This window comes from Fistularia commersonii, chromosome 25 (assembly GCF_037954325.1).
Source record: "Fistularia commersonii isolate RoL2024-O1a breed Wild chromosome 25, RoL_Fcom_v1.0, whole genome shotgun sequence".
Lineage (NCBI taxonomy): Eukaryota > Metazoa > Chordata > Actinopteri > Syngnathiformes > Fistulariidae > Fistularia > Fistularia commersonii.
Genome location: NC_141308.1, coordinates 10,131,793 through 10,144,060, shown reverse-complemented (window position 1 = coordinate 10,144,060; position 12,268 = coordinate 10,131,793). Strand labels below are relative to the sequence as shown.

At 41.9% G+C, this 12,268-nt stretch overlaps 1 protein-coding gene across 1 annotated transcript in view; it reads right to left on the bottom strand.

Moving 5' to 3' along the window:
• LOC147219225 (uncharacterized) overlaps nt 1-4,369 on the bottom strand; it is a 56,141-nt gene extending 51,772 nt beyond the window's left edge. The window contains exons 1-3 of the mRNA XM_086173131.1: nt 3,869-4,369; nt 1,461-2,223; nt 1,148-1,361 (exon numbers count right to left, since the gene is read on the bottom strand). The gene's annotated coding sequence lies outside the window, so the exon portion shown is untranslated. The remainder of the gene's footprint in view (nt 1-1,147; nt 1,362-1,460; nt 2,224-3,868) is intronic.
• Nucleotides 4,370-12,268: the final 7,899 nt, after the last annotated feature.

Sequence of the window (12,268 nt, the reverse complement as noted above, 5' to 3'; positions counted from 1 at the left end):
ACATATTCAAAATATTCAAAGGCGGCGCTGATCCCATTATTTAAATTAATTTTGTATACCATTGGATTATCTTATTGGGAAAAGGTTGCTGCAGACCTGTGGACTGTAGGTCTTGAGTCCTGAAACAGAAATAACAGGATCCTATGTTCGAATAACACAGCGCTGACAAATATGGTACCATACCTTTGAAACTGCTATTCTTGCAGCCTTGTTGCTTAAAACTACACAAAATGTGTGACTTAGTTTTTAAATCAAAGTATTTTAGCTGCTAACCACTGCTAAGTATTTGGCAAGGCAGCAAATCCCATCAGAGACCCAGTTTTGAGTGTGTGTGTGTGTGTGGACCCAAATGTGCTGTCAACTGGTCAACCGTGTGCTTGGTACTGCTGTATTTGAGGCTCTTAACAGTTTCAGTCTCAGCCTGGCATCAGCCAATGTTTTTAATTTGGCCGCATCTCTGCGTTAAACTAGGAGAATTCAGGATTTTTCCGACAATTCCTATGTGTCGCCTGATTTATTTGTCCACATCATTACTGGGATTACATGTAAAACTGCAAACCACATATATAACCGATCACTTGGCCTGTTTCTAATTTGAAATACTGTGAAGAGCTGTCTCCTCTCTCCTCCCCCTTCAACGCGAAATGATACTTACAGGACGGAGAGAGGTAAGGCCAGCTGTACTGAATAGTAACTACTGCGTTAAGACAAGAGTTACCTGTCAGACCTGAAAGAACGTGCACTAAAAAAATATGTTTGGGAGGGAAAACTTGGAAAAGGAGATCAAAGATGGTCAAATTTCTATCTCTCTGTCCTACTCTCTTGCGCTCTCTCTGCTCGAGACAAAGTGGCCCACAGAAGGCGGTGTTTTTTGCCTCTGTCGGAAAGTGCTTGCTGGCAGGATGTGGGCTTTCTGTAAAACCTTTCAAAGTGTATGGTCCAGACCTGCTCTATATGGAAAGTGCCAACCGCATTGTGATTCGGTGCTCTATACCAAAAAAATCTGACTTGACTTGACTTGACATTGATTTCAGCTCCTGGGTGTTTCTCTTTATTGATTTGCTAATTTAAGACCGTCGGTTGCACACATGAGAAAAGTATATGGCAATAAAAGTCAAAGGACCGCGTCACAATCCAGAGGCATCACCTGAACAGGAAGAGGTGGTCAGGTTTATCGTTGTCCTTGCTTTTTCATCTTTCCACCTTGTTCTTTACCCTTCGAGGACTAATATCCGGCTCGTTTCAATGCTTACACGGAAATCAAACTGCCTCAGCAGTATTCCAAAGAATGTATAATTGAGGAGAGAAAGATGGATGGATAGCTGAGGGCCGAGGTTCACTTTTGCAAGCCTTCAGATCATCTGGAAATCAAAGCAGTATAGCCTTAAAACCAAGCTTCAACTGTATAACAGCAATGTTAAATCAGTCCTGCTTTATGGCTCAGAGTGAGAGATAAATACCTTTCACAATCGATGTCAATGGAAGATATGTCGCATTTTTTGGCCCGAAAAGATCTCCAATGAGGACTTGTACAGAAAAACAAACTGTCGCAATGTTGTGCTGGAAATTAAGCATCGCCGGCTCAGATGGCTCGGACATGTCCTCCGAATGGACCAAAACTGCATTCCTAAAGTAGCCCTGAGACGGACCCCACCTGGAAACAGGAAACAAGGAAGGCAAAAAACAACCTGGCGGAGAACTGTGACCTCAGAACTGAAGATGGCAAACCTTACATGGGGCGAAGCACAACATGCTGCACAGGACAGGACCAGATGGAAGCAGATAGTCGAGGTCTTATGTTCCACCCGGAACGAAGAGGATTAAGTACGTAAGTATGTAAGTAAGAGGTTCTGTTTTATTTTGAGGGCTTTTTCGGTTTTCAGACCCAATGTAACATAGGACATACAAATAAATGCCAGGTAAATGCTAAGTGCAATGCAGTATCTGTATGTTAATGTCGGTTGGAAATAGCGGGGCCAGAGGAATACTTACAAACAAGATAGCCTTTCAAATCTCAAGGTCCGTGGTGAGATTTCTTTCTTTTCTACGACTACCGGTACTGTATCTCAAGTTATTCAACTGCCTGCATTCATCTTCCAGCTGTTATCAGGTGCAGAATCGGGCTCTCCTGCGAGTTCCCGGTGTTTGGCTTCCTCCTCAAGAGGAACGGAGTCACTAGAACTGGAGAAGGTAAGGAGTAAGAAAGGGTATTCTTGCCAGAGCCTGGATAAAAACAGGAAGATTAGAAAAAGAATACAATAAGCCCTGATGGTATCCAGGGATTTTTTCCGCATGAGGAAACAGTTGCCCCATAACAGGGTGCAGTCAAAATACTGATTGCTAAGTTCAATGAAAACTGTGGGCCAGTTACAAGTTGGAATAACAAGACTGTAAAACTGCTCATCATACTGAGCTGAAATGGGTTTTAATTGAAAGTGGGTAGTTTAGCAACTTTGACACACTAAGCCGGACTGATGAAATTTTACTTAGAAGGAATTTTTTCAAAGTATATTTATGTTCTACAGGAGAAAAGATAGGAAAGCATGCTTTATCGTAAAACGCTGAATCAGGAGGTTCGAAGCATGTCTCAGTCTTTTTTATTGTTATTTATTATAATTATGGTAAAGATTTATTAAGTTTTAAAGAAAACAGAGAAGCCTCTGAACTGATGGCACTTTCACTGCCACCCCATTTGCTGAGGTAAGTTTTTTTTTTCTTATATCATAATTCCTCTCTGAATTTTTTTTTTTGTTAACCCCAAATCTTCAAGTTTGAACTCTGCCTACACATTTATCTATACTGATGAGATCTATGAACCCTGAATGTTAATGGAATATTTATATTTCATAACTAACCTTATTCTGAGGTAGAGGGACTATATGACAATGCTATATTCAGTAGGAGATATTTATTCAGTAAGATTGGAGATCAGGTCCAGGCTCCCGTCTGTCCAGGCGTGTTGGTTCACGTTTCATCTTCTCCAGTCAATCATATCACGCAATCAAAGATAAGTCAGATGAAAATGAGGAATGGTCTCCCACTTATAGCACTTCCATCACCCCGCTGTTTTAAAGCAGTTTCCACTGGATTACATTCACCCATTAACAGTCACACACCGATGGCTGCAGAGCTGCCATACAAGGAGCTAACCAGAACATCAAGGGGCAACTCACGGTTCACTGTCGTGCCCCTTGTGCCCCTTCTGATTGAACAGCCGTTACATTCTGCACATCTTGGTCAAGTCTTGGAGTTTCCCTCTGCTAACATTATGGTCATATCGGTTTTGCCCTCGATTTGTGCAGAGTTAAAACACGACCAATATCCATGGCAATAGTACCTGCCGATGATCAATGTGTCCCTCAACGTATAGTTTTTCCTCGACTTTAAATGTTCAGCTAAAGTAGAACATTCAAGTTGAATTATTTCCCCTCAGCAGGACGGGGGGCTTTTTGTAGAAGCATAAAACCCGGACAGAGCTTACACGTGCATCCCCTGGGCCGTGAAGTAGCACTGCGGCTTGTTCTGTGCTCCACCACTGAGCAACTACAGTTTCCATCCTTAATGAAAATCTATAATTTCCTAACCGGATGATGCCCTGTCATATGTATCCCAAGCAATTTTATGCATCCTCTTCCACGCACGAAGAGAATTGTGACATTTACAATGTTTGCTTTCAGTTTTTCCTGCAAAACTACATGGTGGGGGGAGGGGGGGGGGTCAAAGCACTTAGCAATGCAGGGTTGCATTCACGGGCCCCTGAAGGTTTGTTTACAATTGAGCTCCCATTTGCTTCCTCGAGTTTACAGCAGGTCGCGTGTGTGTGTGAGTGTGTGTGTGTGTATGTGTGTGTGTGTGCGTGTACGCGCACCTTAACCATTTACACCAACTCTTCAACTTCAGCTGCTCGACACTTTCTCTCTTCAAATAGCGCCTCTTCCCCTATTACCGAATCTCCCGTACTCCCGTCAAGTTCTTGAATGCGTCGCACATTTGTTTTTGTTTTTTTTATGTTTTTTTTTTTTTTCAAAATATGCCGACATTTATTATTCGCATTTCTTTTCCAAATCGACAGCTGTATAAACCCCAGACACCCGAAAAATCGTGTGTTTTTTTTTCTTTTTTTTTTGAGGGGGGGACCGAATCGTTACCTTCTTTTTCTTTCTTAGTCAGGCGTCGAGCGGCTGGAATGACTGGCATCTTCCTCATTAAAGCACTTAGGATGCCGCTAGTGCTCAGGCTAATGGTCCGTCAACACTCCAAAAAAAAGGCTTGTAGACTGTGTAATCATACAAAATAGTAACGCAGTTGAGCTACTTCCTTTTTCAAGCGAGGGGTCATTAACGGAGGGGCGGGGGCACTTAGCGAAGTGAAAAAGTTTTCGCCGCACTATTTCTTTCAGCCTTACGCGCAGTAATACGGTAACGAGTTGTCAGCGGGTGTGAAGTGAAAACCCTCCGCGCTGCGACCGGACCGCATTTTTATTGCGGGCACGCGCACGATTGAAGCGTCATCGATCAGCCCCGCGCTTGATCACGTGATCGCACGCAAACGCAAGCATTTCGCAGAAAGAGCTTTTTTTTTTTCATATAAGGTTTTACGTTATTATTTACTTCTTTAAGGCACTTTTTTAACCCATTATCCGACCATGTCTGATTGCAGAATTATTTTTTTGATGGCTATTTTTAAATATTATATTTGTGATATTTCAGGGTTATCCCATTATATAAGCCCTCAAACATAATATATTTTATTTTTTGATTGTGTTTCTTTGTTGAACAGGGTTTCTTTCTTCCTGCTGTTGCATTTTGGAGGAATTCTCATTAATCTCTTGCTTATTTCGTGAAAAGAAATCATGCCATGTTCTTGCAAATATTATCATGGTTTCAACGAAAAAGAAAACAAACAAAAGCAATTCCAGTTTCTTAGTTTTGCCAGTCAATTGAAAATTAAGGGTGATTTAGTGATTATCAATTCTTTTTTATTGTTACTTACGGGCCCCTCTTCTACACATGTCATGAGAGCTCAATAATCCCTCTAGTGGTTTTTGTTGGAAGTTCATGTAGGCATCTGAACAATCTGCTGTTTTCACTGTATACTCTACATTGAAAAATAAGGAGTAATTCAAAGGGAAATACAGAATTCCATGACAAAAAGTACTTTTTAATATTGAGAAAATATCCCATATCCCAAAATTAACTACAACGTCTCCCAACAGATACTATTTATGTATGTGTTTTTTCAGGCTACTTTGGGTGTAATTTCTATCAAATATTGTTCATGGATTTTTTTTCTATTTTAATTGATTTCATTTTATTTAGTTTTATTTATATATTTGATTGTTGTTTTTTTTTTTTTTTTTTGCATAATTTTCTTGCAATGTCTTACCTTTCATAAGTAGGGTCATGTGAGTGTTTCACTGATGCATGAGAAATAATTCACCAGTAATTAGATAATAAAAGACAGAATGACATAACAAAGACATTCAATTAAGCAAAGTCATCTAAACTGTGTATTTATTTATTCATTTATTCATTTATTTATTTATTTATTATTTGTGTTGCTGTTATTTCTTGCCTGCAGAAATGAAAATGAATAAATGAATGAATCACAGTCCTGCATTTTCTTCAAGTGAGCATGTCAGTTTGTTCTTAAGGGCGATTTTGGGCAACGCATCACCAAAGTACAGAAAAAGAAACAGAGAATTTTGAAAATCACATTCGAACAGTGTCACGGCAGATCTGACCATTGTAACTGCCTCTGAATGTAATGTCCAATCAGGGTGCAGTTCAGCTATTTGGGGAACTGCCTCTTTTTGGGGAATTTTCAGTCAGGTTGAATTGACTAAATTGCACTCATCCTTGCACCTGCATTTTGTGAGTTGCAAACCAAGCTGCACCCAAATGTCTTATTGCACTGCCACTGGTCTATTGCACTGTTCATATTCATATCTATAATCATATTTACAGTAATGTTCACATCTTCCTACCAGCACATGTCCAAAAGCACTGCGGACAGCAAAGTAGGAATTTCACTGTACAGGGAAACATGTTTCTACACTGTACATGTGACAATAACCACTTTGAATCTTTATGCATGAAATGTTTCAATGGACCGGTTCAAGGTCATATCCTCCCGAAAGGCTCTCCGGCGACTTTTGTGTCTGGCTTATTTTTTTCAAGGGCTAGCTTGTGGTAGCTGATGTGTGAAATGGCGTGAAATGGTGTGAAATGGCGTTACAAAATAAGATCCCGAAGGAAACCATAATTTGTACCAAGAAAGATTTTCTTTGCCGAGCGGTACCAAATGATCAGCAGACCAGCACCGCTCCAAGGGTCAGGGGTTTGGGGGACCAGAAGTGTTTTGGGTGTGCGAGAAGACCTTTGCCCTAGACCAAATGTACATATTAGCAGATTCTTTGTCATTTTGACTTTGTCAAGTCACCATTGCAAGTGAGTCAACTTTTGAGGAGGAGTTGAAACTTTGCTGTAGTTCTTCTCAGAATGACTCGTCCCCCCACCAAACTGTGTCGGTTGTGATCTCGTCAGACGGCGGCGGCAGCCCGGGTTCCCCTCCACTTCAAAGCTTTCTATCCAAGCACCTTCCGAGAGTCTGGATGTGTTCCTGCTCCGCCTCTTCCACCCTGGACACCCCAGCTGGCGACCGGCGGACAGCGTGCAGAAGACGCTTCCCTCAAAGGCGTCCCGTCATTTTATTATGTATAAAGCAGCCTTTTATGTGCACCTTCCCTTCTACAGCCTCCACACCGGGGTCAGATTGTCAGCTCTTCGACATTCAACTCGGCTTCAGTTGAAAAATATCAATAATGTATTACTAATTTCAAATACAAAGGTACATTTATCAAATGTGCAATGAGGTTATTTTATTATTTTCTATTTATTTTTTTCAAATGAAATGTAATTAAATTAAATTTATCTATGTAGTTATTCCCCTCTTTTTGCTGCCGCCTTAATGTGGTGGAGGGGATTGCACATCCCAGTGATCCTAGGAGCTCTGTTGTCGGGGGCTTTATGCCCCTGGAAGGGTCACCCAAGGCAAACAGGTCCCAAGTGAAAAGTTCCTCATGAAGAGTGACAGAATTGAACCCAGTTTTCTCCTGCCTGGATACAGGTCACCGGAGCCAGGCCCGGGGGCAGGGCTCGATGGGAAGCGCCTGGCGGCCGGGCCTGCAACCATGGGGCTCGGACGGGCACGGCCCAAATGGATGGCATGGGTCCGTCTTCTCCCTTCTCTTCGGTGGGACCTTGGCGGTCCGAACCTCGGCTGCAGAAGCTGGCTCTTGGGACATGGAATGTCACCTCTCTTGCAGGGAAGGAGCCCGAGCTGAGAGATTCCAACTAGATCTGGTCGGACTCACTTTGACACAAAGCGCGGGGTCTGGAACCAAGCCTCAGGGGGGGCTGGATTCTTTTTCACTCTGGATTCGCTCCCAGTGAGCGGCACCGTAATGTATTATGTTATCTTACCAAACTGGGAATACGTTAATATGCTGCAACATAAAATCTGGATTATTACCCAAGCTGTTCTATGCATCGATCGACTGCTTAAAACAAAGCTGAAACAAAGTGTTCGCACAACCCAGTCGCTGCTCTTTGTGCATGAGAAACATTGGTATTTCTTTTGGAAAACACAAAGATTTGAACACCGCATGCATTCATGCATCCAGAAACCGGAGTTTTTTCTCGCACACCCAAAGCACTTCTGGATAATTAGCTCACTCAGAAATCAGTTCAAGTACAAGTGCAGTTTTACCACATACTTTTGAATACTTGTGTGTTGACAAGTGTATGTGATTGGTATTGCAATAAACTCAAAATGTTCAAAGCACTAGCTCAGGTATTTTCCATTCAGCACATCAATGTCAGACACTTAATAAACTGACATGACAGCAATATTAATAGCATTATCTTCTACAAATTTTATCCAATGGAGACCCTGAATTGCACAGATATGTGTTTGTTTATATGCCGTGAAAGTGAATGGCTCTAGGTCTCTCTGGACTGGAGTGACTGGCGACTGGTCCAGGGTGGACCCGGCCGTCACCCCATCCCCAGGACGTGCAGAACAGGCGGAATATATGAGGAATAAATAAATGAATAATAAATAAATAAATAGAAATATATTCTTTTTTTTACATTTATTTATCTAATTCTAACATAAAAATGTCAAAACAATAATTTATAAGAAAGCAAATGAGAAAAATGACAGGAAAAACATAGATGGATAGATATATAAATGCTGAAATTGAGTTTCAAAGGGAAATTTGCACATCAACCCGCACTCAAACTATTTCATTATTTTTAAATTGTGTGAGTGAAAAAAAAAAAACACAAAAATCCTGAATTAATATCAAAGAATAAACAAGAATAAGCCAAAATGAACACATTTTGAATTTTCTCGAAAAAAATTCAAAACATCAGCAGTGAATCAGCAGGCTGCGAATTGTGTGTGTAGCCATCAATACAGAGGCAGAGAGGGGAGATTAAATTAGATCCAGAAACAAAGCAGCGACACTTCCCTCGCTCGGTCCAGTCACCAATCTCACCCTGGAGACGTTCTCACTCCTCTCAAGCTTCTCAAATGTCTCCGGTCCTCAGGCGCACCCCCTAACACACACACACCCCTCACACACACCATCATCTTCCTCACCGAGTGGCACGTGTCTTTGCTTCGCCTCACACTCCCTGCTAACTTTTCCGCCCAGAACAACAAAGGAGACTGCCGGGCGGTCGGGGGGGGGGGGGGGGGGGGGGACACAGAAAGAATTCTGGAAAATAAAGTTATAAAAAGAAAAAAAAAAACAAAACACACACACACAGAGGAAATGCAGTGATATTCTATAAAACAAACTGTATAAATATATGCAAGAGAATTTCCTCTTCAGGTGGCAGAGGGTGCACTTATCTCCCTTACCTTCAGTTCTCCTCCTGCCTCCACCTCCTTTGCCGATTTCCAAGGTGCCGTTTGCTGAAAGCAATAATAATTTCTCGTGGGATTCCGATCGGCAAAACAACAAACATTAATAATTTGCCCCGGACCTGAGTAATGGTACCGTACACGCCAGCTTAAGCGTATCTCCAAGATGAATGGAGGGCTTCCCGGGCCTCTCATTAGGAAGCTGAACTTCCATAACTCCAGTGTAAAGATGGGTAGTGCAGTGTGTGTGTGTGTGTGTGTGTGTGTGTGTGTGCCTGTGCGCGTCAGGGTCAACTATTGCACGCCTTCTTCGACCCGGTCGTCAAATTTATATCGCAATAAAGTTTTACCAGCCAAGAGACATTTTTCATCACTTCGATCATCTTCGAACCGAACAGGTTCCCGATGTCCCGATGTAACCGTTTAGCGGCGAAACACCTCGAACGACACTGACGATTTTGATAATACGATATGAAGGTCGATTGACGCGCGGCGCGGGATTGATGCGGTTGACACGTGCAAAGGTTTATTCTCTCGGTGCATCAAGGTCTCGCATCGTCGGGTTGTCGATGATCACAAACACAAACACAGCCTAATTGATTCAGATTGATCGGTCACAAACACACACACATGCGTAAAACGAAAGCAGCTGGAAGGAGCTTTAAATTCTTTACGTTCTCCTGATATCTGCTACCGGCAAGGCCACCGTCTTCTTCTCCTAGAATAATCCACCGTGATCATCCGTGCAGATTAAGGAGCCCATAATCGACATTTACAGCCGACCGAGAGCTTAATAGCATCATTGTTCTCCTTAAGCACCGTCAACTGTATTGGATTCAACTAAACTATTCCGGTCGCTTGGTATAAAACAAATGTGGAAAATTTAAGCCTTCTCTCTCTCCAGGAATCCCCCAACCCAAATATTTTTATGGAGGTGCAGAACCTGCAATCGAGGTTTCCAGATCACATGATTAACTTGAGCTCTGGCCGGCGATTCAGTCTCACAGCAAGACAGTCTATTCTGAGTGTACGTCTCTATATGATGCGCGAATGAGAGAGTGAATGGTTGGGCCTCTCGCCCGATGACAGCTGGGAGAGGCTCCAGCCCCTCCCCTGCAATCCTGATTTGCAGAATAAGCAGTATAGATGGTGAATCAATGAACATGAGCCCTAAGGTTGAGCCCCCGAGAGGCACTTCCTGGTCCCGCTCTTCCAGAATTATGCAGACGGGCCAGGAGCGGGTCGAGCATGGCGGAGTGGAAATTATCTATATTTTACAGCCATTGTGAATCCTAGACTGTTGAAAGAGTAAAAAAAAAAAAAAAAAAAAAAAGGGAGGAAAGTGCTGCAGACCAGGATGGAGCTTTTCAGAGAAAAAAAAAAGATTTCACAAGTAGCTTGAAAAGGAATGAGAGACAAATATGCTGAGTTTGCGGAGGTGGACGTCAAGGCCCGAATAGGATTTTACACGAATGTAAACACAGAGAGAGAAGCGACTGTGGCTGAATGGCCCGCGTTTTTTTGGCACGGTTGAAATTCTGAAATGCTTAAAGAGCCTCAAGATTGAATAACTTTGCTGCCATTCACATAGCGGAGGGCTAAGCGTCGTATCCCAAGTGTTCTCGCCCCGCCGACCCTGCCACAAAGGCAGCCGTACCCTCATGTCAAGTGATTTTCGCCTCACGCCTCACTGAGCAGCTTATTTCAGACGTAAGCAGATTTCCATTCCGCGTCCCCTCGGCCCCTCCGCGGGCACAAAGTGTAAATAAAGGGCAAAATGGATTTTATACACAAGGAGGCTAAAACTTGCAAAGTCATGTAATCATTTATCTTCATTCCCTTCAATTAAACGTCCCATTTGCATACAAAGTGTTTTATTTGCTTTTATCCCTTGCGAAATTGATTACTGCAATAGACTTTTTACAAATGCTCCCGAACAGAAGACCATCAGGCAGCCAGTGATGTTCTTGCCGCTGTCCGCCGGCACGGCAGCTCGGTTTAGAAGCCACGACTGGTCGAAATCCATATTAGAGATCTCAAACGATCAAACCTGTATTATACTTTCAAACTGTACCCCCATGCACACTGATCACGTTTCCCTTTATCTACTTATATCTGCATTTTGGTTTTGATTATCTTCTTTAAACATTGTTTTGTCTCTTGGAAAAAATAAAAATAAAAATAAAAATTAAAATAAAAATAAATCTGTGAACGTGTGTGTTTACATATACAGTATAAACATATATATATATATATATATATATATATATATATATACTGCTCAAAAAAATAAAGGGAACACTTAAAAAACACATCCTTGATCTAAATGAATGAAATATTCTTGCATAAGCTTGCATGAAGAAAAGATGACCTGGACCAGTGGAGATTTAAGTAGAGGGATTAAAATGATGGAATGTAAATGAATAAATAACACCCCAACAATGATTTTCATGACAAAGCAGAGGCAAAACCAAAACTATAAATTCACTTGTGTTACTACACTGCTCAAAAAATGAAGGGAACACTTAAAAAACACATCCTAGATCTAAATGAATGAAATATTCTTATGAAATACTTTGCTCTTTACACAGTTGAATGTGCTGACAACAAAATCACACAAAAATGATCAATGGAAATCAATTGTATCAACCCATGGAGGTCTGATTAGGAATCACACTCAAAATTAAAGTGTAAAAACAAACTCCAGGCTGATCCAACTTTGATGTAATGTCCTTAAAACAAGTCAAAATGAATCTGTGTTGCTTCCTGAGTGGACACTATGATTTCACAGAAGTGTGATTGACTTGGAGTCACATTGTGTTGTTCAAGTGTTCCCTTTATTTCTTTGAGCAGTATATATAGCTATGTGTATCTACCATCGGTATCAAATGTGCTTGATATATAAAAGTGTTCCCTTCCTCTTCACCTTTTGTTTTAAGTATTCTCACTTTATTTGACATTGCTTTGCCGTAATGGCCCACCTGGAAAGTGATTGACGGCTCGGTTCCCGGCCCAGGAGTCAGAGGAGGGAGGTTCTGGTCCGGTGGCGCAGCAGATATCACACTGACACGGGCAGCGGGCGAATGTCAACGTGCATACTGGATGGACCTGCTGCTTGTCTTGACAAAACTTTTTCTTTGAAAGTCATGCAAAAGTGACAAATGGTCCAGGATATTAAAAGGTGCTAGCAACTGATTTACTGCAGTCTATTTAAAATTGAAAAAAACAAAATCTTGGCATGCCAGAGTGAGTGGTTGCGCGTCTTTTAACGTGGCCCTGTGATTGGTCAGTCGAAGCCCGCCTCTTGTCCAACGACAGCCGGGATAGGCTACTT